Source organism: Impatiens glandulifera, chromosome 5, assembly GCF_907164915.1.
Source record: "Impatiens glandulifera chromosome 5, dImpGla2.1, whole genome shotgun sequence".
Classification (NCBI taxonomy): Eukaryota; Viridiplantae; Streptophyta; class Magnoliopsida; order Ericales; family Balsaminaceae; genus Impatiens; species Impatiens glandulifera.
This window is the reverse complement of record NC_061866.1, coordinates 11,444,721-11,455,142: the sequence shown is the minus strand read 5'-3', so window position 1 is coordinate 11,455,142 and position 10,422 is coordinate 11,444,721. Positions and strand designations below refer to the sequence as shown.

General features: G+C 35.2%; 1 long non-coding RNA gene across 6 annotated transcripts; it reads left to right on the top strand.

Moving 5' to 3' along the window:
• Positions 1–5,945: 5,945 nt before the first annotated feature.
• Positions 5,946–9,900, top strand: LOC124940364. Of its 6 annotated transcripts, none has more exons than XR_007099461.1 (11): positions 5,946–6,109; positions 6,316–6,516; positions 6,637–6,699; positions 6,794–6,854; positions 7,193–7,263; positions 7,346–7,519; positions 7,600–7,635; positions 7,716–7,783; positions 7,860–8,030; positions 8,792–8,844; positions 9,734–9,900. It is a non-coding gene; the product is annotated as an uncharacterized LOC124940364 (long non-coding RNA). The 6 variants fall into 6 exon arrangements; XR_007099460.1 differs by having other exon boundaries at positions 6,217–6,516; positions 7,356–7,519; XR_007099464.1 differs by having other exon boundaries at positions 6,217–6,516; positions 7,860–7,920.
• Positions 9,901–10,422: the final 522 nt, after the last annotated feature.

Sequence of the window (10,422 nt, the reverse complement as noted above, 5' to 3'; positions counted from 1 at the left end):
ACCTTGAGCAGAACTCATAGGCATCCAATCTATGGGTACGTGAAGCAGCCAGGGCATGAGTGCAAGGAAGACCAGATACATCAAATACCCTACAACTACAACTCATTCCTCTCAAGTCAACTTTATAATCAGATTCACCGTCATGGACATAAAACTCGAAACGGTTAAGTGGATGAACGTTATATAATCTGGCCTTCTCAGCTTGATCACGTAAGAACTTTTCATAATAAAAAGATAAACGTTCATTGTGATTGGAAGCTTTTTCTCTTCGACTGTTAAACCAATCTTGTAATGTGAATCTTAAATAATCAGCTAAGATTGATATGGGATACTTTCTAGCTTCCCTACTTTGACTATTGAAGCTCTCAGCGTAATTACTTGTCATTTGATTGTATCGTTTACCCGGAAAAAATGCACGACTCCATCTCTCAAACCCAATATCTGCCAAATACATAGCAATACGAGGGTCCTTAGCATTGATCTTGTCAAAATGCTGATTAAACTTCAAGATTGTGTATGCTTGAGAAGCCAAACCAAACTCGGCGTGGCAGTGATCGGTTTTGAATTTGGCCATAATATTCATCTTGATATGATATGTGCACGCACCGTGGTCAGCTTCTGGAAAAACAGCACACAAGGCATTGGCGATGCTTGGGTGTCTATCAGATACAAACACGAGATCATCAACCAATCCAATTGCATCTCTAAGTTTTTGCATGAAATAAGTCCAGGAGTTGTTATTTTCAGAATCAACAACGCCGAATGCAACAGGATAGAGTTGTTCATTCGCATCTAATGCTATCGCCACCAATAGTTGACCTCCAACCTTGTGCTTAAGAAAACTGGCATCGACGCACAATACTGGACGACAACAGTTTTTGAAACCCCTAATTGAGCAGCCTAAGGACATGAACATATACCTGAAATGACCGTGCTCATCCGTCTGGATGTCTGTTATGGTACCCGGATTGTTCTTCTCCAACATGTACAGGTATGATGGCAATTTACCGTAAGAATCTTCTACAGTTCCTCGCACCGCCATTAGGGCCTTTTCTCTAGACCGCCAAGCCTTATTATAAGACAACTTTATTCCATAAGTAGTCTGTATGTCTTCCATTATTTTCTTGGGCATGTGGTCATGGTGATGGTCCATGTACTTGCTCTTCATGCATTCCCCAAACACCCATGCTGGTGCTGGCCTTTGATTCTCTTGCCTCGTCACAATTGAACAGGTATGATCTTTTACGAATTTACGAATCTCAAACATTTCCGAGGAATTTACTCTGACAGCACGCAGTCTCCACTTGCAATTCTTATCCAAACATTTCACAACCCAAAGTTCTTTTTTTGACTTCAACACTTTGAATTCAAAATGATTAGTCATGGCATATTTATATAACCTCAGCTGAAGTTCTTTTTTATTCTCAAACAAAGAACCGACTTCCAATCCGATTCCGGTACTTACTGCCTCATGTAAAGGATTTTCACTACTTGGTATGCTACTAGCAACCCATTCACTGCAGCTTGGTTGAGTACGAACAACAACATTGTTTTGTTGTGTACTAGGAACCCAAGAACCGCTTGGATTTGGATTGGTACTAGGAACCCAATCAGAACTACTAGGTTGGGTAATAGGAACCCAATCATCATCAGCATCATCCCCCACATTCAGACGCAAATGTTCATCTTCAATGTCATTTTCAAAGAAAACCTCACGCTGCATCGGGAAGACGTCGGGGTCATCAATTTCTGGAACAGCTACACTTTCTTGAGTTGGTAGTGACTTCTCTACTAAGGATACACACAATGGAGTGCGGTTATGGACTGAAACTGCTTCATGTAAAAAGAACTCCACATCCACATCTTTTTTTATATCAGTTATATAAGAAAATTTGGCAATCATGCCAGGAGCATTATACTTGGCTTGAAGCAATAAATCATATCTAGATTTGTCAACATCGGTAGCAGAATAAATTTGATCAACTAATTGGGCATAAGTAGAATTTTGGGGAACAATCATACCGCTGTTTGACTTTGCAGAAAAATGAGTAAGATCGTCCGTAGTTTTCCACTCTCCATCAAAGTAAAGAAGTACAGGTACTTGAGCTGCAATTGAAAACAGTTCAACAACATCACAAGAATTCAAAAAAGTAGTTATTCTAAGTTGGATTTTAAAAGCCTCCAAATTTAGTATAATTATTGTGTTAACCATAGGATGATGATAGGTAAATTGAGAATTTAGTCAAGGGTACAACACATACAAGTAAATAGACACCAACTAAATAACATCTTCAAATAAGTATTCAAATTGAACAAACTTTGTTTCTTACAAGACTCTAATGAAATCAAGTCTATCAGTACTAACAAATAATAACATATAACAATTGTTAAGTGTAAATGAACTAACTGAAAGAGAAATATGATTGAGTAAAGACTGTTTATACCAAAACCATATATATACCCAGCTTTATACTCTATCAAGTTCAAAATTTATCATCATTGTTAATAAATAAGCCAAGGTTCAATATATAAGAAACAAGCCATAGAAGTACAGGTTAGGGTTTGATGATAAACAATTTCAGATATTATTCTTCCTTTCAATTCAATTCATTTCTTCTATCTGAATCTTTCATCTCTCTTACTCTCTTAGTAATGATAACTAAGAGTGTTTACGTAATCAAATCATTTCAATCATCCACAAATTACCCTTACTTTATTTGAATAGCATTTTAAATATTACATAAACATACCCATTTTGAGAACGAAGAGTAGTGGGTAAGCTGCTGCTGCTCGTGGTCGGGTTGTTCAGGGTATCGTGGTGTCGTCGTAGTCGTCCGCTGCTGCTGCTCGTGGTCGAGTTCTTCAGGGGAGGGTCGAGTCGGAGTGGCGAAAGCGAGAGAAGAGAGAAGGGGAAATTAAGGATTCGTGGTTTTGTTATAAATTAGGGCACAAAAATAATATATACGATGAAAGACGTGAATTGTTATTCACGTGTTTCATCTAAAACACGTGAATAAACTCACGCGTTTTATTGTGAAATGCATTCACGTGTTTCATCTAAAACACGTGAATAAACTCACGCGTTTTAATGTGAAATGCATTCACGCGTTTCATCTAAAACGCGTGAGTTTATTCACGCGTTTTAGATGAAACACGTGAATAGCAACATTGTTCCTTGTTCCTTGTTGTTTGAGTTATGTGGTGAATATGCGTGAATAACAACATTGTTCCTTGTTGTTTGAGTTATGTGGCGAATAACAACATTGTTCCTTGTTGTTTGATTATACACAATACACGTGAGTTATGAGGATAAGTTATGATATTGTTAACATAAGTAATAAAGCATAAATAGAAGAATATTCAGTAATATAAACCACCATAAATCATAAATATCCAAATTAAGTATTGTTATAAAACATAAATATCATAAATATCAAAAATAAGCCATAAATAGAAGAAGAACAGTAAGTCTAAACAACTCCAAATTAAGTAAGCAAATGCTGCAAATCACAAGCAGCAACAGATTGAAGCAACTTTGTATGAGGAACAACATGTTCATCCAATATGCTTGACAAAGCAGCCGCTGTCTCAAAAAGCCAATTGTCGGGGAGAACATCAAAATCCTTTTCTTCAATTGATCGATACCTGCTGTCTATCTCGAAGTATACTATTATAGTTTTCGCATCCCTTGGCTCAGCAAATGGATAATCTGGATTATCCGATTCTTTAATAGTACCACCTCCAGCAACTATTAACTCAATGAGATCCTGTTTGTAAAGTGTGTTGAAATTCCCTACAAATATAAAAATGTAACCGTCGAACAGTTTCGAACGCTGAAAAACCAACAAAGAAGATAATTTCAGTTATCATGCAAAAAAAGAAAAAGTACAGATAGGAGGAATAATACCAAACTCACATTATTCAACAACAGAAGTCTGCCTTTTCTAGGACCACCTTGGGCTCCATGATTATCATGTTTAACCTCATAAGGTTCCTCATCAACACAGTTTTCTGTTTCCAATGATGATTTTATCCCTAAACAAATGTGTATGAAAATAATTTTTAATCTAATTTAACAGACATATGTATGAAAATAATCTTGTTAACAGAGACTCACAATCAATAGTAAGGACCCATTTCCCGTTCAGAATTGCCTTCAATACTTTTTGAGTTCGGCCGCATGCACCATTGGGATCAGTGTAAGCAATAACATGAGTTACATCTTCTCTCCACTTCGGAGACACCCTTGCACCAAAAGTGCGAGCAAATTCAACTATCAACAACTGTGTAAAACAATAATATAATGGTTATTACATACAAAACTAGTTAATATGGACATAGTAGAGAGAATAGAACATACATTATTTTCAGGTGATAATTGATTGGGACATAAGGTCATAACAGTGTTTGTTGCCTGCATATTATAAAAAAAAAAGAGTTGAACGAACTGAGAAAACAATTTTATTAAAATCCATTTTAATACATACCATTTTGTTGAACGAACTGAGAAAACTACACGGCAGCTCCTGATCTAAATACTACAATATCCATCATTATAAACAGCAGAATATACATCAATAGCTAACCATACAATATTCATGTAATTGAAAATCAACAATCAATCAGTATATATAGGAAAACCAAACCTTAAACCCTAAATACAACAATATCCATGAATATGAATGGCAGAATATACATCGAAACCTAACCCTAAACATAAATACTATAATATCTATCAATATAAATGGCAAAATATACATCAAAACTTAACCATAAACCTAAATACATCAATATCCATTATAAACAGCATAATATACATCAAAACCAAACCCTAAACCTAAATACATCCATATAAATGGCAGAATATACATCGAAACCTAACCCTAAACCCAAATACTTCGATATACATAGGAAACGGCATAATATACATCAAAACCAAACCTTTACCCCTAAATACACCAATATCCATGAATATAAACGGTAAATATACATCACAACCTAACCTTAAACCTAAATACTTCGATATACATAGGAAACGGCATAATATACATCAAAACCAATCCTTTAACCCTAAATACATCCATATCCATGAATATAAACGGTAAATATACATCAAAACCTAAGTCTAAACCCTAAGCCCTAAACTGACCTGATGATGTTGAAGAACGATGATGTTGGAAGGATCTCGAAGATGTTGAGGAACGATGATGTTGAGGAACAATGATGTTGAGGAACGCTGATGTTGAGGAACGATGATCTTGATGGATGTGGGAATGGAAAGTCGGCCGCAGTCGGAGTGGGAGGGAGAATCGGGGAGGTTTTGTTTAAAATTAGGGCGTGAAAATTATATATAAGACTAAAGACGCGATTTACCATGCACGCGATTTAATCTAAATCGCGTGAGTTCATCACCGCGATTTAGATTAAATCGCGTGCATGGTAAATCGCGTACATTTAAAAACGCGAATTACGAATCACGCGTTTCATCTAAATCGCGGTGATGAACACACGCGATTTAGATGAATCGCGTGATTGGTAATTCGCGTCTTTGAGCGTAAGAAATGGCGCCGAAGGGGTATTTCCGACATTTCGCAGGGCAAAAGGGCCCTTTTTGCCAACTTTAGTAGGCGGGGGCCCTTTTTGGAATTTCCCCTGTTATGGGGGCCATTTCATCAAATTTCCCTTTTAATTAGTATTTAATGTAAATTTGATAATTATTTTTTTTCCTGTTTTATAATTAATGAATATTAATTATGACAAGAGAGAAACTCATTTAAAATATATAAATAAATAAAGAAAGAGAAATAATAATTTGTAAATGATTGTGTAGAGAGCGTATTCTACCTTCCAAAAAATTTTAAATAATATAATTTTAAATTAAGTGTCTCTGTATATATATAGATTGTAAGTTTTTAATATCAATAGGTTTTTTTATATTATTTTCTTTCTCTAACACCACTCTTCTCTTCATCATTTCGCATATCTATACATTTTTCTAGGGTTTATGTTCCAACGACGGTTTATGTTGCCGGAGAATGCGAAGACGGAACAGGTAAAGGCGAGTTTGGAGAACGGCGTTCTGACTGTGACAGTTCTCAAGGAGCCGGAGGTGAGCTCCATCGACATCTCTAATGGAGAGCTCCATCCTTAAATCACACTTGCTGCTTAATTACTGTGAAAATGTAAATATGGTTTTATGATTACGACTGTTTCTAGGGTTTTGGAAAGAAGTAAACTGTTAATACAAGAATCAAGATCCTTGTTTAGTGCCTAATCGCTACCATTAATACTCTCTTAATATGTCATCACTCAAAGGGGTTCACAGCTACAGTCTACAGAGGCGATGGCGGTCACAACAAAGCTACTCAGTCTGCAGTTCCTCCATCGGCCGCCCAAGGCTCGAAATACCTTACTTCTCTTGCCCAAACTGACTCCTTCACTGTCTTTCTCTGTCCTGAATCCCTCAGTCGTCGTCCTCAGAAATTTCTCCCGCACTCGTCCATCCATCCCCCTGAGGTCACACACATACATATCTCTCTTTCACTCCCTACATATTCATTCTATATACCGTGTTTAAAAACTTGTCTTTTGCTACATATTCCATTCTTCATCGCACTTCGTTTTTCGACTTTGCAGAACTACAAATATGGGTCAGATCCAGTATTCCGAGAAATATTTTGATGATACTAATGAGTATCGGTAATTAACATCATCGATTTCTACTTTACTCTCATCTCTCCTTTGTTTTTTATATTCGTGGCTTCGATTTCTGATTTCATTTAACGTTTTGTAGTCATGTGGTTCTTCCTCCAGAAGTGGCCAATCTGCTTCCCAAGAATCGTCTTCTATCTGAGGTAGTTTTAGCATCATACTCATCCAGAAATTTCTTATTTCATTATAGATGGATAGATAGATAAATCATTAGACGGCTGTTTAAATAAAAACCCTAATTCTCTTGTGACAGTCTGTTCTGTTCTTTCCTAGTTATTTGTTTATCATATTTTACACAGATATTAAATTATTCAATTGAAACATTTGTATCTACAATAGGACAGGTTTTGGAACAATTTAGTGGTTTTGGGGCTAGGGTTTTGATTATGTTAGGACAGTTCTGTTATGAGCTTGCAATTGATGTTCAGAAGGGAATTGCATAGTTGTAGTTAGGAAGATGATGATTGGATTTCTGTTTCAGATTTCAAGTTATTAACAGAGAAGGGGATTTGGCTTAAATAGCTATAATGGCTCTCGATGGTGCCTCTAGATGTACGGTTTCTATACCCCAAAACTCTCTTGATGTTGATTTGTTTTTTCATGAAAAAAAACTAAACTTCTGAATTGGTGAAAGGTCAATATAGTAGTTGGGACAAAGTTACAAGCTATAATAACTCAAATGGCAGTTGAAATCCTAGAAAGGCATGCTGTTGTACAAGGCATACCTCTAGTTCAAGTCTCAGACAAACACTTTTGGTTTTCCTGGCCTAAATTAGTACTCCATTTAATTCATCTAACTCTCTTTCAGGTATTATCCTTATACTCATCTCCATTTCTTATACCCACCAACCATAACTTGTTAACATTGTCGTTTTGTGAATTATTCAGAATGCATTCGAGCTTAATTACTTCTTCTAGATATGGGTAATGATTTCATTATTTCATTCTTCCACTAGTCAATTCTCGTGATTAATGGGTTGTTGTTGTATTGTATTGTGTTGCAGTATGAGTTTGGGTTGAGGTCCTTCCTTCATAAGAACTTTAAACTTCAAATATTGAGAGTTATTGTCGGGTAAGTTGTTAAACATAATGGGCCATCATTTGTGATTTACATTTTTATTGACAATTTCTTGTTTGTTTGGTTGTAGGATAGGGACACAGTTTCTGTGCAGTTACATAACTCTTCCACTATACGCACTTGTGACACAGGTTGTTATTTACTTGCATTTAAAAAAAATCATATAAATTGATATTCTTGTGTAGCCATCATTTCTCCAGAGATGCCTACGGTACAAAGTACAGGCAAAGCACAAAAGGAGGTATCATCCTTCAATATTTTTGTTTTTAATGCTCTTAAGTAAACCTTACATACTCTTAAAAGTTTTGCAGTTTGGCATAATGTATATTTGCATGTTGAACGTTCAACCACTTGTTATGCTTTCCATTCTTACCAATTTTCCTAATTGTCTAAAGAATTTGTAGAATAGAAGCACAGATCTTTGTCCTTCTGTTTCAACAGCTACATTAAGGCTGTGAAATCATATCTTAAGACCCTGCATCCTTTCACTTCTACAAAGATCTTGAGAGATGGTCTGTTCCTCTGAATCTAATCAACTAGATAATTAGCGCAAAAGACAAATCCCCTTATGACTCGTATACATACAACAGTACTCTTAATACTTCATTATCAAATAGTATCTGGTAACAATCTTCAATTGTTTTTTCTCCTTACTGAGAACAACTTTGATGCTACTTTTTTATTCGCGCTTCACCCCTCTTTAATTGAGTTGGTTTAGTTTTTCTTGAATACCCTTTTGAATTTTATAATTGTTCTTGTGATTGAAGATATTCCATATGGAAGTGATAGTTAAAATGCGGGTTAGAAGAAGAAATGAGCGAGAAATATAAAGACCCTACATAATCTTAGCATCCATGTATAGATCACTAAAAGCAGTTAGTATGAAGTTAATCAGGAGCTGTCTAGACTAGAATATCATTCATTTGAATTTCTACTAATGCCAACATTGCCATTTCAAGCTGCCTTTAAGGTGTGTATCTGATGTTTTCCTTGAAAATGCAGTTACAGAAGACTTTCCTTGCCCGTTCTGTTTGGCCAAATGTGCTAGTTTTAAGGTGAATCTTCTTGTCTATTTTATCTACTTCACCTTTTCAATATGGAATTTAATGTTCTAGTCTCTTCCCTAGTATTTTATTTTGTTTATTTATTTTTATAAATAAAAAAATCAAGGATAATTTTTATTATTGAGAAGATGTCATACAAAATATAGATTATCTATTTATAAGATACTCAAGATAGTATTATATTTAATCTAATCACATACTAAATGTGAATCAACCTAATCCTCTTATTCTAGGAATATCATATATGATATATCTAGTATGCATGATCGGGTGCGTGTTTTACCAATCCGAAATCAGATACTCTCCCTAAAGTCCAACCCCTAAGTCTTAATGTTGTTTTCCCTAAAAAAAAAAGTCTTAATGTTGAATTGTGATACAATGTACAATATATAAAGTGAAATTGTATTATTAAGAATATATTTATATATAGATAATCTATTATGGATTGCAAGGGAGAAGTTAGGTGATATACTCTTACAGGTACCATCTCAAATTTGTTTCTTGTTTCACCATGAGCTGACTTCAACATCTTGTCAAATAGCATGAAATGTGAATGTATTTTCATTTTCCCCCTATTTTCCTAAACTTCTTTGGAACCTTATTATCTTTTGTGACAAAAATGGAAGAGATGAAGTTGGGTGTTGTAGATTTGTCTCCTAGGCTCTTTTACACCTTAGAGATTGTAGACATTGCTTTGTTCCTCATGAAAATTTGTTGTTTATGAGTTTCATCATTCAGTGAAACCAGAGATAGGGCTATTTGTTATTTGGTTAGGCTTACATTAAATTTGATTTTCTTACCGTCGTGATGTTAAATCAAGCTTGTTTCTATTTTACAAATTCGAATCTGTTGATATATTAGATTATGTTTAACTTTGCAGGTTTATCAATATGTTTTAGTAACTGATTTAAGTAGAGAAGTGGTTGGAAGATGAAAGAGGAGTCATATCTCTATAGGAGTAGTTATTGGATTGTTGTTTTCTTTATTGACACTCTTGTGTATCAAATATCAAAGATTGTTTTATGATTTAAAGTCTTAATAGATGAATGGATGATTATTTGGTTTTGTATTGAAGCAGTTGATGAAAGATTTTTCTTTTTTTAATAAAAAATGTCTATAGAGATTGGTAAAATTACCAATCGCCAAACCTAATGAGCATCACCAATTATCGCTAACCAATCGCCATAGCCTTTACCTGGGTAGTAGCGATTGGTTATTTAACCAATCGCCATATGTCTATAGCGATTGGTCATCTACCAATCGCCGTTTCTAATTATGGCAACAACTAGAAGATTTTTGCCGATTGAGAGCGATTGGTACATGACCAATCGCTATAGACCTATAACGATCAGTTTTAAGGTTAATAGCGATTGATTTACCAATCACTATAGGGTTTTTTTACTAGTGATGCTTTGACTTCGATGAGCTCCTATTATTATTGGAATACAAAACAGCTGAATTATTGTCACAAAAAATCTTAATAGGTCTTTCGACCTCCGGAATAATGCGCAGCCTTGTGACAAAATTCTTTAACCAAATTCCCTGATGTGATGCTTCAAAACATGCCAC